Below are 18,887 nucleotides of genomic sequence, written 5' to 3' on the forward strand. Positions count from 1 at the left end.
TCTGTGTATATCTGCAGGCCAGAAGAGGTCATCAGGTCACATTATAGATGGTTGTGAGCCACCATGTGGTTCCTGGGAATTGAAATCAGGACCTCTGGCAGAACAGTCAGTGCTCTTAACCTCTGAGCCATCTTTCTAGCCTGAAACCTATGCTTTAACAGGCTGACTAAGACAAGTGTTGGAAACAAGTCTATTTACTAATTAAGGTTGCATGACCCCTCTCAATGTACTTCCTTGACCCTTGCATCTTATATCATTTGTATTCATGTCTTCACCATGTCCCTTTTTGAACTATCACACCTTTTTTCTCTTTGTTATCACATTGGTTCTATACAAACTGATGTCACTCTGATGTTTTTAATCTTTTTAAAAATTTTTTGTAAAATAAAATCATTCATATTACATCTCAATTGCTATCCCATCCCGTGCATCCTCCCATTCCTCCCTCCCTCCCACTTTCACCCCATTCCTCTTCCCCATAACTGTGACTGAGGGGGACCTCCTCACCCTGAGTATGATCCTAGGGTATCAAGTCTCTTCTTGGTAGTCTGCTATACTTCCTCTGAGTGCCATCGGGCCTCCCCATCAAGGGGCCATGGCCAAATATGGGGGACCAGAGTTTGTGTGAAAGTGAAAGTCAGTCCCCACTTTCCACTTAACTGTGGAGAATGTCCTGTCCCTTTTCTCGATCTAGGTAGGGGTTTGATGCTCACTGAACATATTGTCCTTGGTTGGTGCCATAGTTTGAGCAGAACCCATGGGCCCCAATCCACCCATCATAGTGTTCTTCTTGTAGATTTCTAGGACCCTCTGGACCCTTCTAGTTCCCCATCTCCTATACTTCTCTCACCTAGAGTCCCAATAGGATGTCCTCACCTCTATCCGACTTTCCTGGTAAATGAAGACTTTCATGGGACATGCCCCTTGGGCTAGTGTCCAGTTATAAGTGAGTATATACCATTAATAATGTTCTAGCACATGTGTTATAAGGTAACATAAATCATTGTATTAAATAGCACGCATTTGCCATCTCGCACATTTGGAGTTCAAAATCTCAATATCTTGTCCTTAGGGCAAATAATAATCCTGATATTGCTAAGTGATGGCTAATTTCAGGAGGCTCCTTCAACTTCTCATAGTTTCCCAGGCTTTTTGAGCATAATTGTATTGTCACTTGCTAGTCCCTGTTTCTCAATTTTACTCCATTTACTCCAGGCACTAGTTATATGAATAAATACAGTTAATAAATAAAAACCTGATTTCAACAGCCAAAATCATATATAGCAATAGGCAGACAATTATAGATTTGGACGACAGTTTAGGTGAATTTGCAAGAATTTATTTTAAATTTTATGAAGAACTAGGGGAGTGGGAAGTTCTGGGCATAAAAGGGAAAATAAATTCTTTTTTATTTTTTATTTTTTTTGCTCTATTTTTTCTCCTTTATTAATTTATTCTTGTTACATCTCAATGGTTATCCCATCCCTTGTATCCTCCCATTCTTCCCTCCCTCCCATTTTCCCCTTATTCCCCTCCCCTATGACTGTTCCTGAGGGGGATTACCTCCCCCTGTATATGTTCATAGGGTATCAAGTCTCTTCTTGGTAACTTGCTGTCCTTCCTCTGAGTGCCACCAGGTCTCCTTAAGCCTACCACAGTGACAATTACTCTGATTTTATCATCACACATTATAAATGAATTAATAGTGTATCACAAATACTCCAAAGAGGTACAAAGAGGTACAAATACATGTGTGAAAAAAGGATAAATTAGATATTTTTTCCATTTCTTTTGTGATGTAATTTAATTACAACATTTCTCTCTTTCTTTTCCTCCCTGTGAGCCCTCCTTTATACCCAGCCTTGTTCTTTTCAGCTTCATGGCCTCAGTTTAACTAATTATTATTATATAAATTATATATATATATATATATATACATGTAATAATAATTATGTATGTGTGTGTATTTTTAAATATAGTCCACTTTATCAAAATATTATTACTTGTATTGTATTTTCAGGGTTGAACATTAGTCATTGGATAGCAATTGGTGTGTTCTTTCATTGGGGGGATCACCTCTTCTAGTCTTAGCTTTACTCAGTTGCTTATACTTTTTAATGTAGGAGTGAGGCCTCGTGGGCTTTTATCCATCTAGTTTGGCATGGTAATTGGTGTCACCCTTGTTCAACTCACATGTGGGCAGGCAGTCTCTTGAGACTTTATGGGTGTAGCTTATATCGCAAGGAGACAACAATTTCACAGCAAACTCTGTGATCTTTTGCCTCTTAAAATTTTTTTCACTCCCTTTTTTGCAGTGTTCCTGACCGTTAGGTGTGGGGCTGTTTTGTAGATGCATCTTTTGGGACTGGGCTCCACAACTCTGCGTTTTAATTGGTTATGGTTTTCTGTAATATTCTCCAGCTGTTACAAAGAGAAGTTACCTTGATGAGGGTCAAGATAACACTTGTCTGTGGGTATAAGGACAAACGTTTGTAGGTTATTATTGTGGAATTATGCTGGTTGAGCATATTAATAGTTGTAGATTCTGCTCCAATAACCATGATATCCCTAGCACTGAGTAGCTGGCTAGGTTTCCAGTGTCAGGCATGGCCTCCCTCTTGTTCGGACTGTTTAAGTTCAATTAAAAGCTGTTGGTTACAGCCAACATACACATGCCACTATTGTACCCTTAGGGTTGTCTTGCCATGTTTGTCATTCATGTGGTCTACAGGTATCATATCTGTGTAGGACTGTTGGTTGCATCCCTCATGTGGAGGCTTCCATGTCACTTTCTGATATCTTTAAAGCTGGTCCTCATGGTGAGTGCTTTAAGGTAAGTCCCAACTAAAGGGGTCTCTGTGCCCTGTTTTGAAAGTGCTAGGATTCCTCAGCAATAGCAACTTACCTATAACCAAGGAAACAGAAATAGACTATATTCTGGAAGTCTCTTGGTTTTAAGGAGTTTCAGTTATTCAGGTTTCACCTTTAGGCCTTTCTTCCATTTGGAGTCAATTTTATATAAGATGAATATAAAATTTTATTCTTCTGCATATGAACATCTAGTTTTCCCAGAAACATTGTTCATGATGTTTTATTTTCTCTAACTCATGTTTATGGAGTCTTTGCCAAATATTAAATGGCTGAAATTACATGTTTACATGTTTGGGTCTTTAGTTTTGTTCTGTTGGCTACATTTCTATTTTTGTGTCAATAACATACTGTCTTTATTACTATGGATCTGTAATATATTTAAGATCTTGACCTGTAATCCCTTCAGCATTGTTTTTGTTGATGTTGATCAGTACTGTTTTGGTTATTTAGTATCTTTTCTGATTCTATATGAACTTCAGGGTAGTTTTTATTTATGCAAGAATGTGATGGGTTTTTTGATTAGGGTTGCATTGTATCTCTAAATAGCTTTTGAGCTTTTGGCAGACTGATCATTTCTTTTTTATTTTACCATGTCGATTTTACCAATCTTTGGGTATGAAATGTCTTTTAATAGACATAAATCTAGTGTCTTTTTCTATCTTTTTCTTTAGATGTTTAAAAATTTCACTGTAGATGGCCTTCACTTTCTTGGTTAGGTTTATTCATAGATATTCTATTTTCTCTGGAACTCTTATGAACAGAAGTGTGTAGATAATCTCCTTTGTAATTTGTAGTTGGTGTATCAAATGCTAATTTATTTGTGCAAATTGATTGTGTATCCTGCCACACTGCTAAATTTGTTATTTTTAGAAGTCCTCTGGTACAAATTTTGGGATCTCTAATGTACAGTATCACGAAATCTGTAGAATGGGGTAGTTTGAGGTCATCTTTCCATAGTTGTGTCTCCCTCATTTCCTTCTCTTGCCTTATTGCTTTAGCCAGTATTTAAAAAACACGTTGAAAAGGAGTGGGGATAGTGAACATCCCTGTCTAATTCCCAACTTCAGTTGGATTGCTTCAAGATTTTTGCTACTAAGGATGATGTTGGATGTGGCTTTCTTGTATTTAGCTTTATTATATTGAGGTATGTAAGGGCCTTTAGGCCCTTAATCTCTACGAGTTTTATTAGAAGACTGTATTGGAGACTATAAAAGGCTTTTACTACATCTTTTGAGATGTCATATAATTTTGTCTTTAAGTATATATATCTGGCTTATTATATTTATTGGTACAAGTATGATGAAGAATCTCTGCATTTAATGAATAAAACTAATGTATAATGTATACATAATGTATAATTTTTGATATATGTCTGTATTCTGTTTGCAGTTATTTTGTTGAGAACTTTGAGTTTATGTTCACTGGGGATATATGATATGGCCTTGGGTTTCTGTTGTGTGTCGTGACTTTACTTCTGTTGTAAAATGATAGTGGCTTCATAGAAGGAATTTGAGAGTGCTCCTTCTGTTTTTATATTTTGAATAGTTAAGAACTGACTGTAGATCTCTGGATTATTGCTAGAATTCTGTAGGAAATCCATTTGCTCTAGATTTGTTGTTCTTTTTACCTTAAAGCTTTTTTAATATTAAATCTTTTCATTTGTTTTGACTATGTTTATATTGTTAATTTCTTGGGTTTGGGGGAGCCTAGTTTGGCTGAATCTATAAATTTGTCACTTTCCTTTAGGTTTTCCAGATTCCTGGAATGCATTTATAAAAATATTCACTTACAATAAATTAAATTTTTGGGTGTCTGTTGTTATGATTCACTGTTTGTTTCTAATTTTGCTAATCTAGGGCCTCCTTTTTTTCTTTTGGTTAGTTGGTCCAAGGGTCTGCCAACTTTGTTTATCTTTTCAAAAAAACATCTCTTAGAGTTATTAATAATTTTTTGGCCAACCTCCTTAGTCATCAGGGAAATGCAAATCAAAACAACTCTGAGATTCCATCTTACACCCATCAGAATGGCTAAGATCAAAAATTCAAGCGACACCACATGCTGGCGAGGATGTAGGGAGAGAGGAACCCTCCTTCATTACTGGTGGGAATGCAAACTAGTACAGCCACTTTGGAAATCTATCCAGTGCTATCTCAGAAAAATGGGAATAGGGTTTCCTCAAGACCCAGCTATTCCACTCCTTGGAATATACCCAGAAGATGCTCCAGCACACAACAAGAAAATTTGCTCAACCATGTTCATAGCAGCCTTATTCATAATAGCCAGAACATGGAAACAGCCTAAATGTCCATCAATAGAAGAATGGATAAAGAAATTGTGGTACATATACACTATGGAATACTACTCAGCTATTAAAAACAAGGAATTCCCGAAATTTGTGGATAAATGGATTGAGCTAGAAATGATCATAATGAGTGAGTTAACCCAGAAGCAGAAAGACTCAAATGGAATATACTCACTTATATCTGCATATTAGCCCAAGGGGCATGTCCCACAAGGGCCTTCACTTACCAGGAAACTGGGACAGAGGGGAGGACATCCTATTGGGACTCTAGATAAGAGGAGCATGGGAAAATGGCAAAGTAGAAGGATCCGGAGGGTCCTAGAAACCTACAAGTAGAACATTATGATAGGCAGATTTGGGCACAGGGGTCCCACTCAGACTAAGGCACCATCCAAGGACAGTACAGGCAGTAAACTTCAAACCCCTACCCAGATCTAGCCAATGGTCAGAACATTCTCCACAGTTCAGTGGAGAGTGAGATATGACTTTCTCACGTACTCTGGTGCCTCACATTTGACCATGTCCCCTGGAGGGGGAGACCTGGTGGCACTCAGAGGAAGGACAGCAGGTTACCAAGAAGAGACTTGATACCCTATGAACATATACAGGGGGAGGTAATCCCCCTCAGGAACAGTCATAGGGGAGGGGAGTAAGGGGAAAATGGGAGGGAGGGAAGAATGGGAGGATACAAGGGATGGGATAACCATTGAGATGTAACAAGAATAAATTAATAAAAAAATAATTTTTGGCATTTTTTCTTTGTTTATATTTATTGAATTTTGCTCTGATTTTTATTATTTCCTGCCATTGATTGGGTTTGAATGATTCATTTTTGTTTCTTTATACTTTTGAGTTGAATAATTAAACTATATTTGTTATTTCTGATTTGTGTGTTTGTGGGCAGGCATAAATATCTGTTGTAGGATTGCTTTTAATGTGTACCAGTGAATTTGCTGTGTTGTGTTTTCATTTCCATTTAGTTCCAGGAAGCTTTCTTTTTAATTTGTCTTAATTTCTTCTTTGACCCATTGATTGTTTAGTAATGAGTTCTTTATTCTCCATGTGTTTATGTATTTTTTAGAGTGTTTGCTGTTAGTTTCAAGTTCACTTCATTGTGATCAGATAGTATGCAGGGAGCAATTTCAAACCTTTTGAATTTGTAAAGACTTGTTTTGTGTCCCAGCATGTGATCTATTTTAGAAAATGCCCCATAGCTGCTGAATAGAATGCTCATTCTTTGGTGTTTGGTAGAATATCCTGTAGATATATGTTGCATGTATTTTCTGGATGGTGTCATTTAATTCTGATGGTTCTGTCTTCATGTTTTGTCCCAAACCTGTCTGTCAGAGAAAGTAGAGTATTGAAATCAACTCCTTTCAGGGGATTAATGTTATTCTGTATCTTTAGTTCAGGTAGTAGATTGTGTGTGTGTGTGTGTGTGTGTGTGTGTGTGTGTGTGTGTGCGTGTGTGTTTGTGAAACAGGCCAGCCACGAATTTGGTATATGTATGATGTGTTTAGGACAATAATGCCTTCTTGTTTAATTATTTCCGTGATTAAAATGAAATGCTCCTGTTTATCTCTTCTGGTTAGCTTTAGTTTGAAATCTGTTTTTTGGGATATTTGCATAGTAATTCCAGCTTCCTTCCTGGTCCCACCTGAGTACTTTTTTTCCATCCTAGTACTCTAAGGCAGTGCTTAGCTTGAAACCTGAGATTTGTTGCTTATAGGCATCAGATAAACGGATTTTTGACTTGTTCCATCAACCTGTACCTTTTGATTAGAGAACTGAGGCAACTGATATTTAGTATTGAAATGTGTGTGTTAGTTGCGGTTATCATGTTGTAGAATTTTGGCATTTTTGTTTGTGTCCTCAGTGGTATTTTGTGCTTTAATTATTATGGCTTCATATTTCTTTCTACAGTCTTTCTGCTATGTTCATTCCTCTCTTCATTCAAAAATAATGCTTCCTGTAGTTTCCATAAGTTTACTAATGGTTATTATTGGTTGTCAACTTGACTACATGTGAAATTAACTAAAACGCAAGTGTCTGTGTACACCTGTGCAGGATTGGGCTCTTAATTAAATTATGTGAAGTGGTAAGAAGCAATTTCGACGTGGATCTTTTGAATTGAGAAGATCCACATTTAACCTGGGCCACACCTTAAGGTAAGACATAGAAGATCTTCTGCTTTTTATTTGCTTGCTCTTCCTCTTGCTGGAAAGTCCATTCTTTCATAATCGTTAAAGCCTACTTCTTCAGGATTCTGGAATATACTAAAAACAAGCAGAAATATCAGACTCATGCACTGAATAACTACTGGATTCTTGGACCTTACATCGGTAGTCATTGTTAGACTACCTTCACTAGTTGGACCACAGCCTATAAGCTCAAGATAGGGGGTTATTTATTAGAATGGCTTATAGGCTGTGGTCCAGCTAGTCTACAGACACACACACACACACACACACACACGCACACACACACACACACACACACACCATATATGTATATTAGAAAGGACAAGAAAAGTATATAGATATAGAAGATAGATAGAAGATAGATGATAGATAGATTCATTTTATAATTTTTCTTCCTCTAGGGAACCTTGACTAATACAGGTTTGTTTTGTATATAAAAATTTTAGGCTGTTTATACTGTGAAAAAATTTTCTTTCTTCTTAATTCATGGTAGATAGTTTTGCTGAGCATATTGTTTTAGCTTGGTTATTATATTTAGGACATGGAATACATTATTTCTTGCTTTAAAAGTTTGAATTGAGAAAACAGTCACAATAAGACAAGGCAAATACTCTTAGAGACACATTTACTCCCATTTTAGGAGTCCCACCAAACCCATTAATCTAATGGCTATAACATATACGCAGACTCTGTCCTTGTCTCTTCAGTTTCTGTGATGCTGTGTGAGGCCTGTTTAGTTGAGTTGGTGGGCCATGTTCTCCTGGTAAAATTGTAGGAGTAGAAGGGATGGATGGCGGTTGCTCATGTGGTCGTTAAACCCTTTGAATTCTTAGAGGAAGTTTATAATTGGTCTTTTGGTTTTTGTATTCTTGAGTTCATTGAGGGAATTTTTACTGGACCAAGAGATGTTGAAGAGAAGACACTGGCCAGATCATATATGTTGTTGGTATTCTTGCAATAAAATCTGTGCATGTGGACCTCATTTGTTAGTTCTGAGTTTGTTATGGATGGAGCAGGGGAGATAAGAAGAGAAGATGTGTTGTCAGGTTTGGTATAAATATTGGAAAAAGATAGAGGAAATAGGATAAGGTGGACAGAAAGAGCTGGGATTGTATAGAGGATGTACTTCCTGTTCCAATGGGAGTGCGGGGGTAGATAGGTTTGAGAGGAAATGTTGGATATAACATAGCAGAATCCTATGGTTTAAGGAATAGTGACCTAAACCTAGAGCTCCTCTGTGGTGAAGGCAGGGAAGCCCATACTAGGATTGCACATTGGTTGTGAAACCATGGATAAATCTGGGAAGTTGCCTAGAAGACATTGCGTAGGTGGTCTTGCATGCTTTTTCTTACCAGGCTAGACCCTGGAGGAGGAATGCAAAGGTTAGGTATGAGATGAGGTGATAAAGATGGTATAAAGGGTCCTCTGGGTAAAATCAGGTTAACTTATTAAATTTAAAGTGAGAGGAAGCAAGCATAAGTATTGAACTAGCTAATGTATAATACAAACTTATGTCTATATACTGGTGGATAGTGTATTTATTTGTGTTTTTGTAATATTCATATTACTATCACATTAGTAAATATATGACATTATTGTTTGAGAAAGTTTTTTAGGTTAGCACACACAACAAAGAATATCTTCATGACATCTTCATACATGTGTGCCACCATAGTTTGTTCTCACGCATTATCTTCTCCCATTTCTTTATTCTTGGAAACAATCCTTATTAATGACTCACTTTTGGCAATGACATGACAGGCATCAGCAAGGATACTGTGTTAACATTTTAGCTGCATTATGTATGACCTATTAAACTTTTACGTAGCATATAATGACCTCATTCCCTGCTAATTCTTTTGCTTCCACTCTGATAACAAATGACAAGGCCACTAACCCAATGAGAGGTAGATGTCTTCATCCCTGCCTCAGAAGCAGCATATGTAAAACTTAATTAGAACATACTCAAGGAACCCTTAAGCTTCTTTTATGCAAAGTCATTCATGTTCCTGAAAATGAAGGAAAAACCTACTTTAATGTGTTTATTTCTTCTAGAAATTATATACCGGACAAGTGGAAATCTGTATTCATTCTGCAGCAAGTTTTCAGAATGAAGTTTAAGTTTGAAAGAAAAGACTAGGTTCATTAATACTATTGATTAAGGGAGAGAGTGCAGAGCTCCTTAATGGTTACAATGAACACCACCGGTCACTCAGAGGAGCATTGGTTGTTCAATTGCAAAGTCTTCTAAGCTTCATTTGGAACACATTGGGGGTGAGTAGTGGAGAACTGCTGGAGGCTCCTAGACAGTAGACAGGAGAAAGCTGGGGTCTCCCTGTACTGCTAGCAGAAAGTAGACCTTCAGTGATAGAAATGGAGAAGGCTGACAAAGTGGTTTTGTTTCCTCTTGGGGCTCCATGTAAAGCCATTTTCTGACCAATGCTCCACTTATAGCCTAGTGAGGCCCAGGGGGAAAAAAACTCCACAGGGCTGTGCCCACATTCTTGGCTCAGTGATGCTAAGGTAACATACATATGCATCTTCGGGTCACTCATTTGATCACTACAAAACTTCAGAAGTAAGTTTATTCTTTTCAGCTTTTGGCAATCCTGGCCTTAGTAGGATAATGATGCCATTTTGTAAATCACTTTAATTCCTTGCACTGGGGAGGTGCTTCAGCGTGTAAATTACCTGCTATTCAATGTTGAGCATCCTGAGAACCAACAGAAAGCTAGGCACAGTGCCATGCATCTGTATTCCAGGTGCTCCTCAGTGAGATGGCAGGCAGGGCCAGGAGATGCCCGGAAGCTCCAGGCCCAGCTCACCTGCCCTAAACAAAAGTGAACAAAGGCATGTGTCTCATAAATCATCCAGTGTCTAACCTCTAACACCCATGAGTTATTCATCAGTAACATAGGAACATATGCATAAATATACATACACCATGTACACATGTGCGTGCACACATGCACATACATACTACAAATATCCTAAATATAATACAATAAAAATATATCTACTAAAAATGCTTTAGCTAAGACACATTGTAATTATATTTTCAAAATTCAAAGACACAGAATTTTGACATTAATAAGAGAAAAGCAACTCATCATATACTATGGAAACTGATAAGATTATCATCAAATTTTTAAAGAAGAATATGAATGACTTTAGTCAAAGTACAAATAAAATAATATGATAGTCAAAAAGCTATATCAAGCAAAAGAATCTTGTAAAAAAGACACATATCAACCTTTTTCCAGACAGCAAAAACAGATAAAATTCACCAACACTACACTTGCATTTGGACATACAAATTGCAGTGATGAATGCAAATATGTAGATGAATATATAATAATGCATTATTAAGTGGCATTGCATAAGTTAATGATAATTATTGTATGTTAAAAACAAAAATATTAAGTAAAATTGCAACCACAAATGTAACTAAGAATATATATGTATGTATATATATATATATATATATATACATATATATATATATATATATATATATTAAAAGTAAGCAATGCGACTTCGTTAACACAGAATATGTTAAGTGTGTGGTTGCCTTGTAGTTGTCTTAAAGATGGTTTAAGTTAGGTTCTTACAACCATATACAGATCACTTTAAGCAAAAGATAAGCTTATTGAGTAATCACAAAATGCATTAAAAGATACATCAAAGATAAAAAGAGCAAAATAAGCCACCCACCCATCATGGCAATTTGTAAATTCTTGGAGTCACCCTGCAGTGCAAACCAGAACCTCAGGTGGAAATTCTGGAGCTGCTTTCACACCCACTACTGACACTCAGAGCCTAGTTAGAGGTCTCTAGAGACATCCTCTTGCCCTGCCCCCTTGTCTATCAACCACCACGCCTACCTTACTGATATGGCATCTTGGTTTCAGAACCCTGAATTCAAACTAGAAATTTGAGGATCAAGTGCCCACTGTCCCCATTGTCCACCACCTCCCTCACCACTGGGCCCTTGGTCCATGTGGAGGCATTCCCCAAACTCTACTAGGAAAACACTAGGGAGAATCCATTTTTCTCATTACCATCTGCTAACCACACAAAGTTCCACCCACGGCACCAATCTGGGACAGTTTGAATGTACACCTAGAATTTAAACTTGAAGTTGAGGAAGGAACTCCAAGAGGCAGTCTACCCACCTCCAGACCCTGAGCCACTTCTTCCTTTTCTTTGCTCCTGGTATCCATGGATACCCATCCAGAACCCCAGCGAGAGACATGCAAAACTAGTTCTCTCTCTACGTCTTCTCCACTATCAACCATCCTGCCTCCTGTGCTAATATGGGATGACTTAGGATTCTGAACCCAGAAACCCAAAGCGGCCCCCGACAGAAAATTAATTACCAGTTAGCTGATACACAATTTGACATGTTGGTATAACATTAAACAAATGCCTAAACAGCCACTCAACAAAGGCATATAAGATATTAATACAAAGAAAGACTCTAGAGGCTGAAACCTAAAAATATGAACATTCAAGACAATCCAGCTCCCAGTAAGCCCCTGTAATAGTTGTTTAGAAAAGCGATACAGCTAAAGTACAAGACAGGAAATTCAAAAATTTCAAATATTTTCAAGGAACTCAGAAGAAGTGAACAAAGGCCTGAAAAGGGACTGTGAAGACTAAAGCAGAATGAAGTAGCGGAGAACGATTATTAAATGAAAATAGAGTTAAAAAAAGAAATAAGAGTCTTTGAGGAGAAGCCAAACTCAGAATAGAAGCAGTAATTAAAAAATATCCCAACTAAAATAATTTAGGGTAAGAGGAATTTAGTACAGAATTCTATGACACAATCGAACAAGAACTAACGTCAATATCCCTCAATTTATTCCATTAATAGAAACTGAAGGAATATTCCCAGATTGTTTTTTATAAAGCCACTTTTTTTCCAGATTACAAATTCAGACAAAGATTCAATGACAAGAAAATTATAGACAAATAGCTCTTGTGCACAATGACATAAAATTCTCAGTAAAAAACTTGCCTCCCCAATCCAGCAGGTACAGGAGTGACTTGATTCACATAAATCAACAAACACAATCCACCACAGAAAAGGACAAAAGGGAAGAAACTACATAACTATTTCAGAAGAGAAAGCCTGTGACAAAACTCTAACATCTCTTCATGAGAGGAGTCCTGAAGCGACAAGAATACAGGGAAATAGTATGGCGTAATAAAGGTAAGTTACAAAGAGCTCACACCAACACAGTTCGACATGGAGAGAAACTCAAAAATTTTCATTAATATTAGAAATGGGACAAGGATTTTCACTCTCTACATTTCTGTTAAATATGGGACTTGAAATATTTTTTATAATTATGTTTTTTATTTTAATTTATTATAATTCATTCAGATTACACCCTGATTGTTATTCCCTTGCTGTATCTTCCTGTTCCCACCCTCCCTCAGTGTTCCATCTTATTCTCCTTCCCTAGACCTCTGACAGAAGGGGTGCTCCTCCCCCACCATATGACCACAGCCTATCAGGTCTCTTCTGGAGAGCCTGCTTCTCCTTCCACTGTGTGCCTGCTGGGTCTATCCGCCATGGGGAAGTGTTCAAATTCAGGTAGCAAGAGTTCATGTCAGAGGCAGTCCCTGCTCTCCCCACAGCCATGGAGAATGAGCTGTCCATTGGCTGGATCTGAACAGGGGGTCTAGGTTTACTGCATGCATTGTCCTTGGTTGCTGCAGCAGTTTGTGCAGGCCACCTGTGTTCATATCCATTGGTCTTGATGGTCTCCCTGTGGGACTCCTAAATCCTCTGGGTCCTTCCATGCCCCATTCTTCCATACCACTCTCTATAGTAAAACTTCATATCAGGCATAAAGATTCCTCTAGAAGATCTTTTATTGTACAGAATTTTTTTTTTTTTAGCTATTCTGGGTGTTTGGTTTTTCCAAATGAAGTCGAGAATCTATCTTTCCACTTTAAAGAATTGTGTAGGTATTTTGATAGGGATTGCATTGAATCTGTAGATTGCTTTTGGTAAGATGGGCATTTTTACTGTATGGATCCTCCGGATCCATGTCTTTTTTCACAGGAGGTGGGTGGCTGTCAACACTCCCTCCATCGCTCTTTTCCTTGCAGTGTGGTGACCCTGCACATATTCAGGGTCACAATGGCAGTGGTGTCTGTTGTTGCAAATCCCTTCATGTCGCAGGTCTTTGGTGAACAATGACTTATCAACACAGACTTTTGTACATTCTCTGTCGTTGCATATGTGGTTTGGGGCACAGTCTGTGCCATCCTTCACATCACCGATGTCAGGTCTCACTATCCCCAAGTGGTAGTCTGTACCCCAGCAGGAAACCTCATTGAAGTGATGCCAGTGAACAGTGTGGTCAGTTCTCAGATGAGGAGGCCTTGTCATCATTTTCACATGGAATTCGTCCACAAGATACTTGAGATACTGCATTTTACATAATACCTCTATTAGTAATTCCAGGGTTGCCAAAGCGGTCACCCCGGGTATTCATTTCCTTGTAGCAACTTGTGGTTGCACTCCTGGCTTCCTTGCCAAAAATTTGCTGACACTGGATTGTACTGTTAACACATTTCTTCCCATAGCGGTGACTACCACCACGACAGTGCTTCCTGTCAGATATGCACACATCTTCAGGGCACACACTTGAGTTTCCATTGCGCCACCCTGGAAGGTCACATTCAATGTTTTCTGCTCTACACACTGTGCCTGAAGGCCTGAACTGACAGTTTTTGCAACAAAGCCCTAAAGCACAGTGAGCACTGGGTCTCAGAACACTGTCATCCTGGCAACATGAATCTTTTATACACAATTGAAGAGTTTCACAATCACACTCCTTTCCATTTTCAACTACCCCATTCCCTTATTTCTCCAATGTCACTGTAGCCTGAGCCCGTTTATTTGGTAAACCATACAAACAATTATTTGTATAATTATGGAGATAATTACCATGCCTGCAGTTGCTAAATGTTGTGCCCTCACCTTTTGTTGGGGACATTAAAGAGCTCTTTCATCCACATGTACAGACTTATTTCTTTTCATCATGGACCATACCAAAATTATGGCCCAGCTCATGTGCCACCGTCTGGGCAAAGCTAGCTGCTGAGGAACCCATGGAACTACCAATGCCACAATTAAAACGAGAACAACAAACAGTTCCAACACAGGCTATGCCAGCTACTATGCCATATGAGTAATTGACAAAAAGATGTGCAACGTCATGCTCGTGCCGTTTATCAAGGTTCCGATTCTTCCAGTCATGAAAACATCCTAGAAGAGCATCTAACTTTATTTCTACTTCTAAAAGATTTTTTTCTCATTCCACATCTCACGTCCCTTTAAAACAACCACAGTATCCAATGGAGAATAATAGACATTCATTACATTTAGAACAGTAATTATATCTTCATACACATCTGAAAAATTACTTTCCCGATAGACAGATGATTATCCACCACCACTGTAAATTCCATAGTTATTCTGTGGTACCATCAGTCTGGGTAGCCACTCTGCTTCAGTGTGAAATTATCATTATCTTCAATGTTTAGTTGCTGTGCTATTTCCTCTTCTGTTAAGCCACATCTCATGGGAATTGACTCTGCTTCTTTGCTGTAGATCTTATAAGTGAGATGTTCAAAGGTGGAAGAAAAGCTCTTGGGTTTTATTTCATATGTTGTACCATTTATTTGAAGTGACCCTAGAATCCCACCAAAACAGGTGGTAAGATCAACCATGGATTCTGGGCCCCTGTCTGTATAACCATGATGGTAGCAGTCATTCTGCACAAAAGGCTGGTCCTCAAGATGAGCGCCTCTGTCCATGTAGGTAAACATAGAGAGATGTTTGAATACTAAATTCTTCTTGGGCTTCATGGAGATAACGTGCCTCTGGCCCTCAATGTACAGGCTATAGGACAGCCATCCTGGAGGCCAAGTGTCACGTATTGTATCAGTGACCTCATGGGTGTTACCACTTCTGGTGGGCCCCTGTGTTGTTCAAAATGCCAAAACAGTGACCATAAAGATAGGAAGAGCCATGTCCCCAGCCAGAGCCACAGGAATGTGATCCTCACAACTACCAGGGCTTCAAAAACTGTTGTCATGCAAGCAATGGAGTGTTGGAAAAAAGCTTCACTGCTTTGTCCACTTGCTGTCCTGATTGTATTCAGTTCTGGCTTTTACTGGTCTGTCTTCTGGCAGATTTAGCCCATTAACACAACAGTACTAAAGGAAACAGGAAAAAGAAGGCAAAAATATGCTTGGGTAAACCATGACTATATCAGGATAGAGGAGAAAAAGCCGGACATGGGCTAATATGGGTCAACATTTGGCCAAAAGGGTGACATTAGTGCAGCTTTTTGGCTTTGCTCTTCAAAAATATTTTTAAAAGAAGATTTACTTTATAAATCATTTATGTGTGTGTTTATGTGTTTGTGTTTGTGTCTGTCTGTCTGTGTGTGCTCAGGTGTGTGAGGGTACCAGTGGATGGCATAGGTTATCCTGGAGCTGGAGTTACATAAATTGACTAATTGTAGATACTACAAATCCAATTCTGGTTCTCTGAAAGAGCAGCAAGTTCTCTCAGCCAATCAACCATCTCTTCGGTGCCTTAAGCTTTAATTGTAGTAAAGCACAGTCAGGGCACTGTGGGTATACAGAGTGATGATTGACACATGCTGAGAAATTTCCCCTACTAAGATGAAAGACCAATGGCTCTGGCTAATATTTAAATTTAAGTATGTTTGGGAACATTTTCATAAAAATTATTTTTTAGAGAAGGTATTAATGGAGCCAGGCATGATGGCACATGCCTTTAAACCCAGCTTCACAACTCAGAGAGGCGGAGGGAGGCAGATCACTGTATGTTTGAAGCCAGCCTGGTCTACAAAGTGAGTCCGAGACGACAGCCAATGTTATACAGAGAAACCCTGTCTTGAAAAAACAAAAAACAAAACAAAACAAAAGTATTAATGGAAAGCTAAGATTCTTGGCAGATTTATGTTAATATTGAATAAGTACTAATGCTAATACATTTTAAAGAATGAGTTTTTTTTTAATTATATTAGAGGGAATCTATTTTTCACTTAGATTTTTATGAGAATTTATTTTTAAAGGTACACTGTCATTTGTAGTACGTGGCCACTAATATGTATTTCACGGAATAAACCATTACCTTTTTTTTCCCTCTTACACTGCACAGTCAGTGTAAGCCTCATTTGCCCCTTGAAATAATTTCTGACTACCATGTGTACCATTGCTCTTTAAAAAATAAACAAACAAATAATAAACAAAAACAAAACACTAGAAAAGCTGAAGGCAGAAGCATCTTGGACCCTGGGATGCTAAATTGATACTCATGCACGTTCATATTTCATAATCTGTTATGGAAGAAACTGTATCCAAAGGTATAGGCCATGTGGAAGGAGCTGAAGATTAAAATGATTAGGAAGGTACTCCTGGAGAGAGGTGGTCCTGAAGTGCTTCCAGTAAAAAAAAAAAAAGTCAATCACTATACCCAAGGCTCATTTTGTTCATTGAAGAGTCTTCTAACTGTTCTTTCTCTGCTTTCTCTTCCGGCTCACAGGATTGTGCCTATCATCCATGCCCACAGTGAAGCGCTAGGCTTACTACTGCTGACTACACTGTTCCCACAGTGGAGTGAATAAACAGTTCAGACCGAAGACCAAAGGCTCTAAGATTTATTTTTCTCAAATAATCCTAAGCTTTTAAAATATTTTTCTTTAATTTTCTATCTTTCTTCAATAGCACACAAGCTCCTCAGCTGAAAATAAACATTGTTTTTCCTTTTTGTCAATTGATATTATTAACTTTAATCATGGCAGTTTAAATCGCAAAACCCACACAATTTTCTTTGCTATTTCCTTTTTCCCTACATGTAGTGGTGCCCACAGAGGTATGTGTGAATATGTGCACTGTGTGTGAGTACAGTGTATTATATGATACAGGGATGTGTTTGCACATGTATTAAGTTTGTATTGGGTGCTTTTTCACTTGCTGGGTCATGTGTTGAGGACATATGAAGGAAAAGGTTCAGGAAAAGGCATTTGAGGACAGTATCATGAAATTGTGATTGAAATTCTGACATCCTGTCACTCTACATGACTGTCTTGATATAGAATAGATGAGTATTGTAGGGTTTAGAATTGTGCCATAATATAAAAGAATTATTCACCACTGCCAAGGTACTGTTGGGATTGCAACAATTCAACTTTGTCTTAATTTAATTCACAGACTTCATTCTAGAAGCATGTGATAGAAACGCAAGCTTAAAGGAATATTCGAGCCAGACCACCTTTTCTTACTCTCACATTATCTTACTCTGTTAGAGCTCCCAACTCCTGAGAAAATACAACATTTTCACTAAAAAAAATTAGTACAGAGCCATAATAACGGAGTCTTGCAGCTTATTATCTCACATACCGTCTTTTATCTATTCTCATCAGAACTATATCACTTCATTAATTGCTAGCAAGTTATTGCCCAGTCTTTCTCCCATCAAGCCTATACTTAAACACATTAAAATCTCTTTATAGTTACCTAACACAATAGAAGAAAGTAAGAAATAGTAAAGTAAATCACCACTTTCCACATACAGACAATTGGAAAAAAAATATGGTTAATGCAAAGGTAATGATATACTAATTGTTTATGCTTGTCTTTAAAAGCTTACGAGCAGGGGAAGTGATGCCCATGGCCCCTTCTCACTACGGCTTTCCTCACAACTCATTTGCTGTGTATATCTTCTGATCACATACTTTTATTTGATACCTCACATGACAAAGGAATGTAAGTCCTCTTTTTTGTTTGTCATGGGGTACATTCTATATCTATGTGCCTAGTGACAGGAATCCCCCAGTCTACAGAACATGGCAACCAACTGAGCTGCTTCTCAAAATCAGTTAAGTCTGAATAGCGCACCCCTGTTTGCTATGCTCCAATAACTTTAATATGAATAAATTTCATTTCTTCACTTCTATTCCCCTTATTCCTTCAAAATGGCAAAACAAGTTTATGTTCTGTACCTTTGTCCATATTGCAGACCTTATTCCTGTTTATTTTCTCAATAGTCAAGTATGCTATGGAACCCTGAAGTATTCCAAGTCCCAGAAAATCATTCTAATTCCTTTTATATAGTCTAAGAAACTGAATGTCCATGGTTGTTTGTATCATTCACAAGTCAGTGAACAACTGGGCATCTGCAGATGGATTTTTCTTTTTCATGAGTGTGGGAAAAAGGTTAACAAAATTTAGAAGATGGGGAAGGAGTAAAACAATAGTACCGAGATGAACTAAAGCTGCCTATAACTGGCTGATAATCAAAAAGACAGCACCCCTACATCCGACAGAGGGCTAATATCCAAAGTATATAAAGAGCTCATGAAGTTAAACACCAACAGTCCAAATAACCCAACTAAAAATGTGGCTCAGAGATAAACAGTATTTTCAGTAGAGGAATCTCTAATGGCTGAGGAGCA

At 38.0% G+C, this 18,887-nt stretch overlaps 1 pseudogene across 1 annotated transcript; it reads right to left on the reverse strand.

Annotated features, from left to right (window-relative positions):
• Positions 1-13,444: 13,444 nt before the first annotated feature.
• On the reverse strand, positions 13,445-15,494 carry LOC311585005 (disintegrin and metalloproteinase domain-containing protein 25-like; annotated as a pseudogene). The gene is made up of 3 exons: positions 15,471-15,494; positions 14,901-15,378; positions 13,445-14,191 (listed from the first exon to the last, which is right to left on the reverse strand). The product of its transcript is annotated as a disintegrin and metalloproteinase domain-containing protein 25-like (transcript).
• Positions 15,495-18,887: the final 3,393 nt, after the last annotated feature.

The sequence above is a fragment of the Acomys minous genome (assembly GCF_964271855.1).
Source record: "Acomys minous genome assembly, chromosome: 15".
NCBI lineage: Eukaryota > Metazoa > Chordata > Mammalia > Rodentia > Muridae > Acomys > Acomys minous.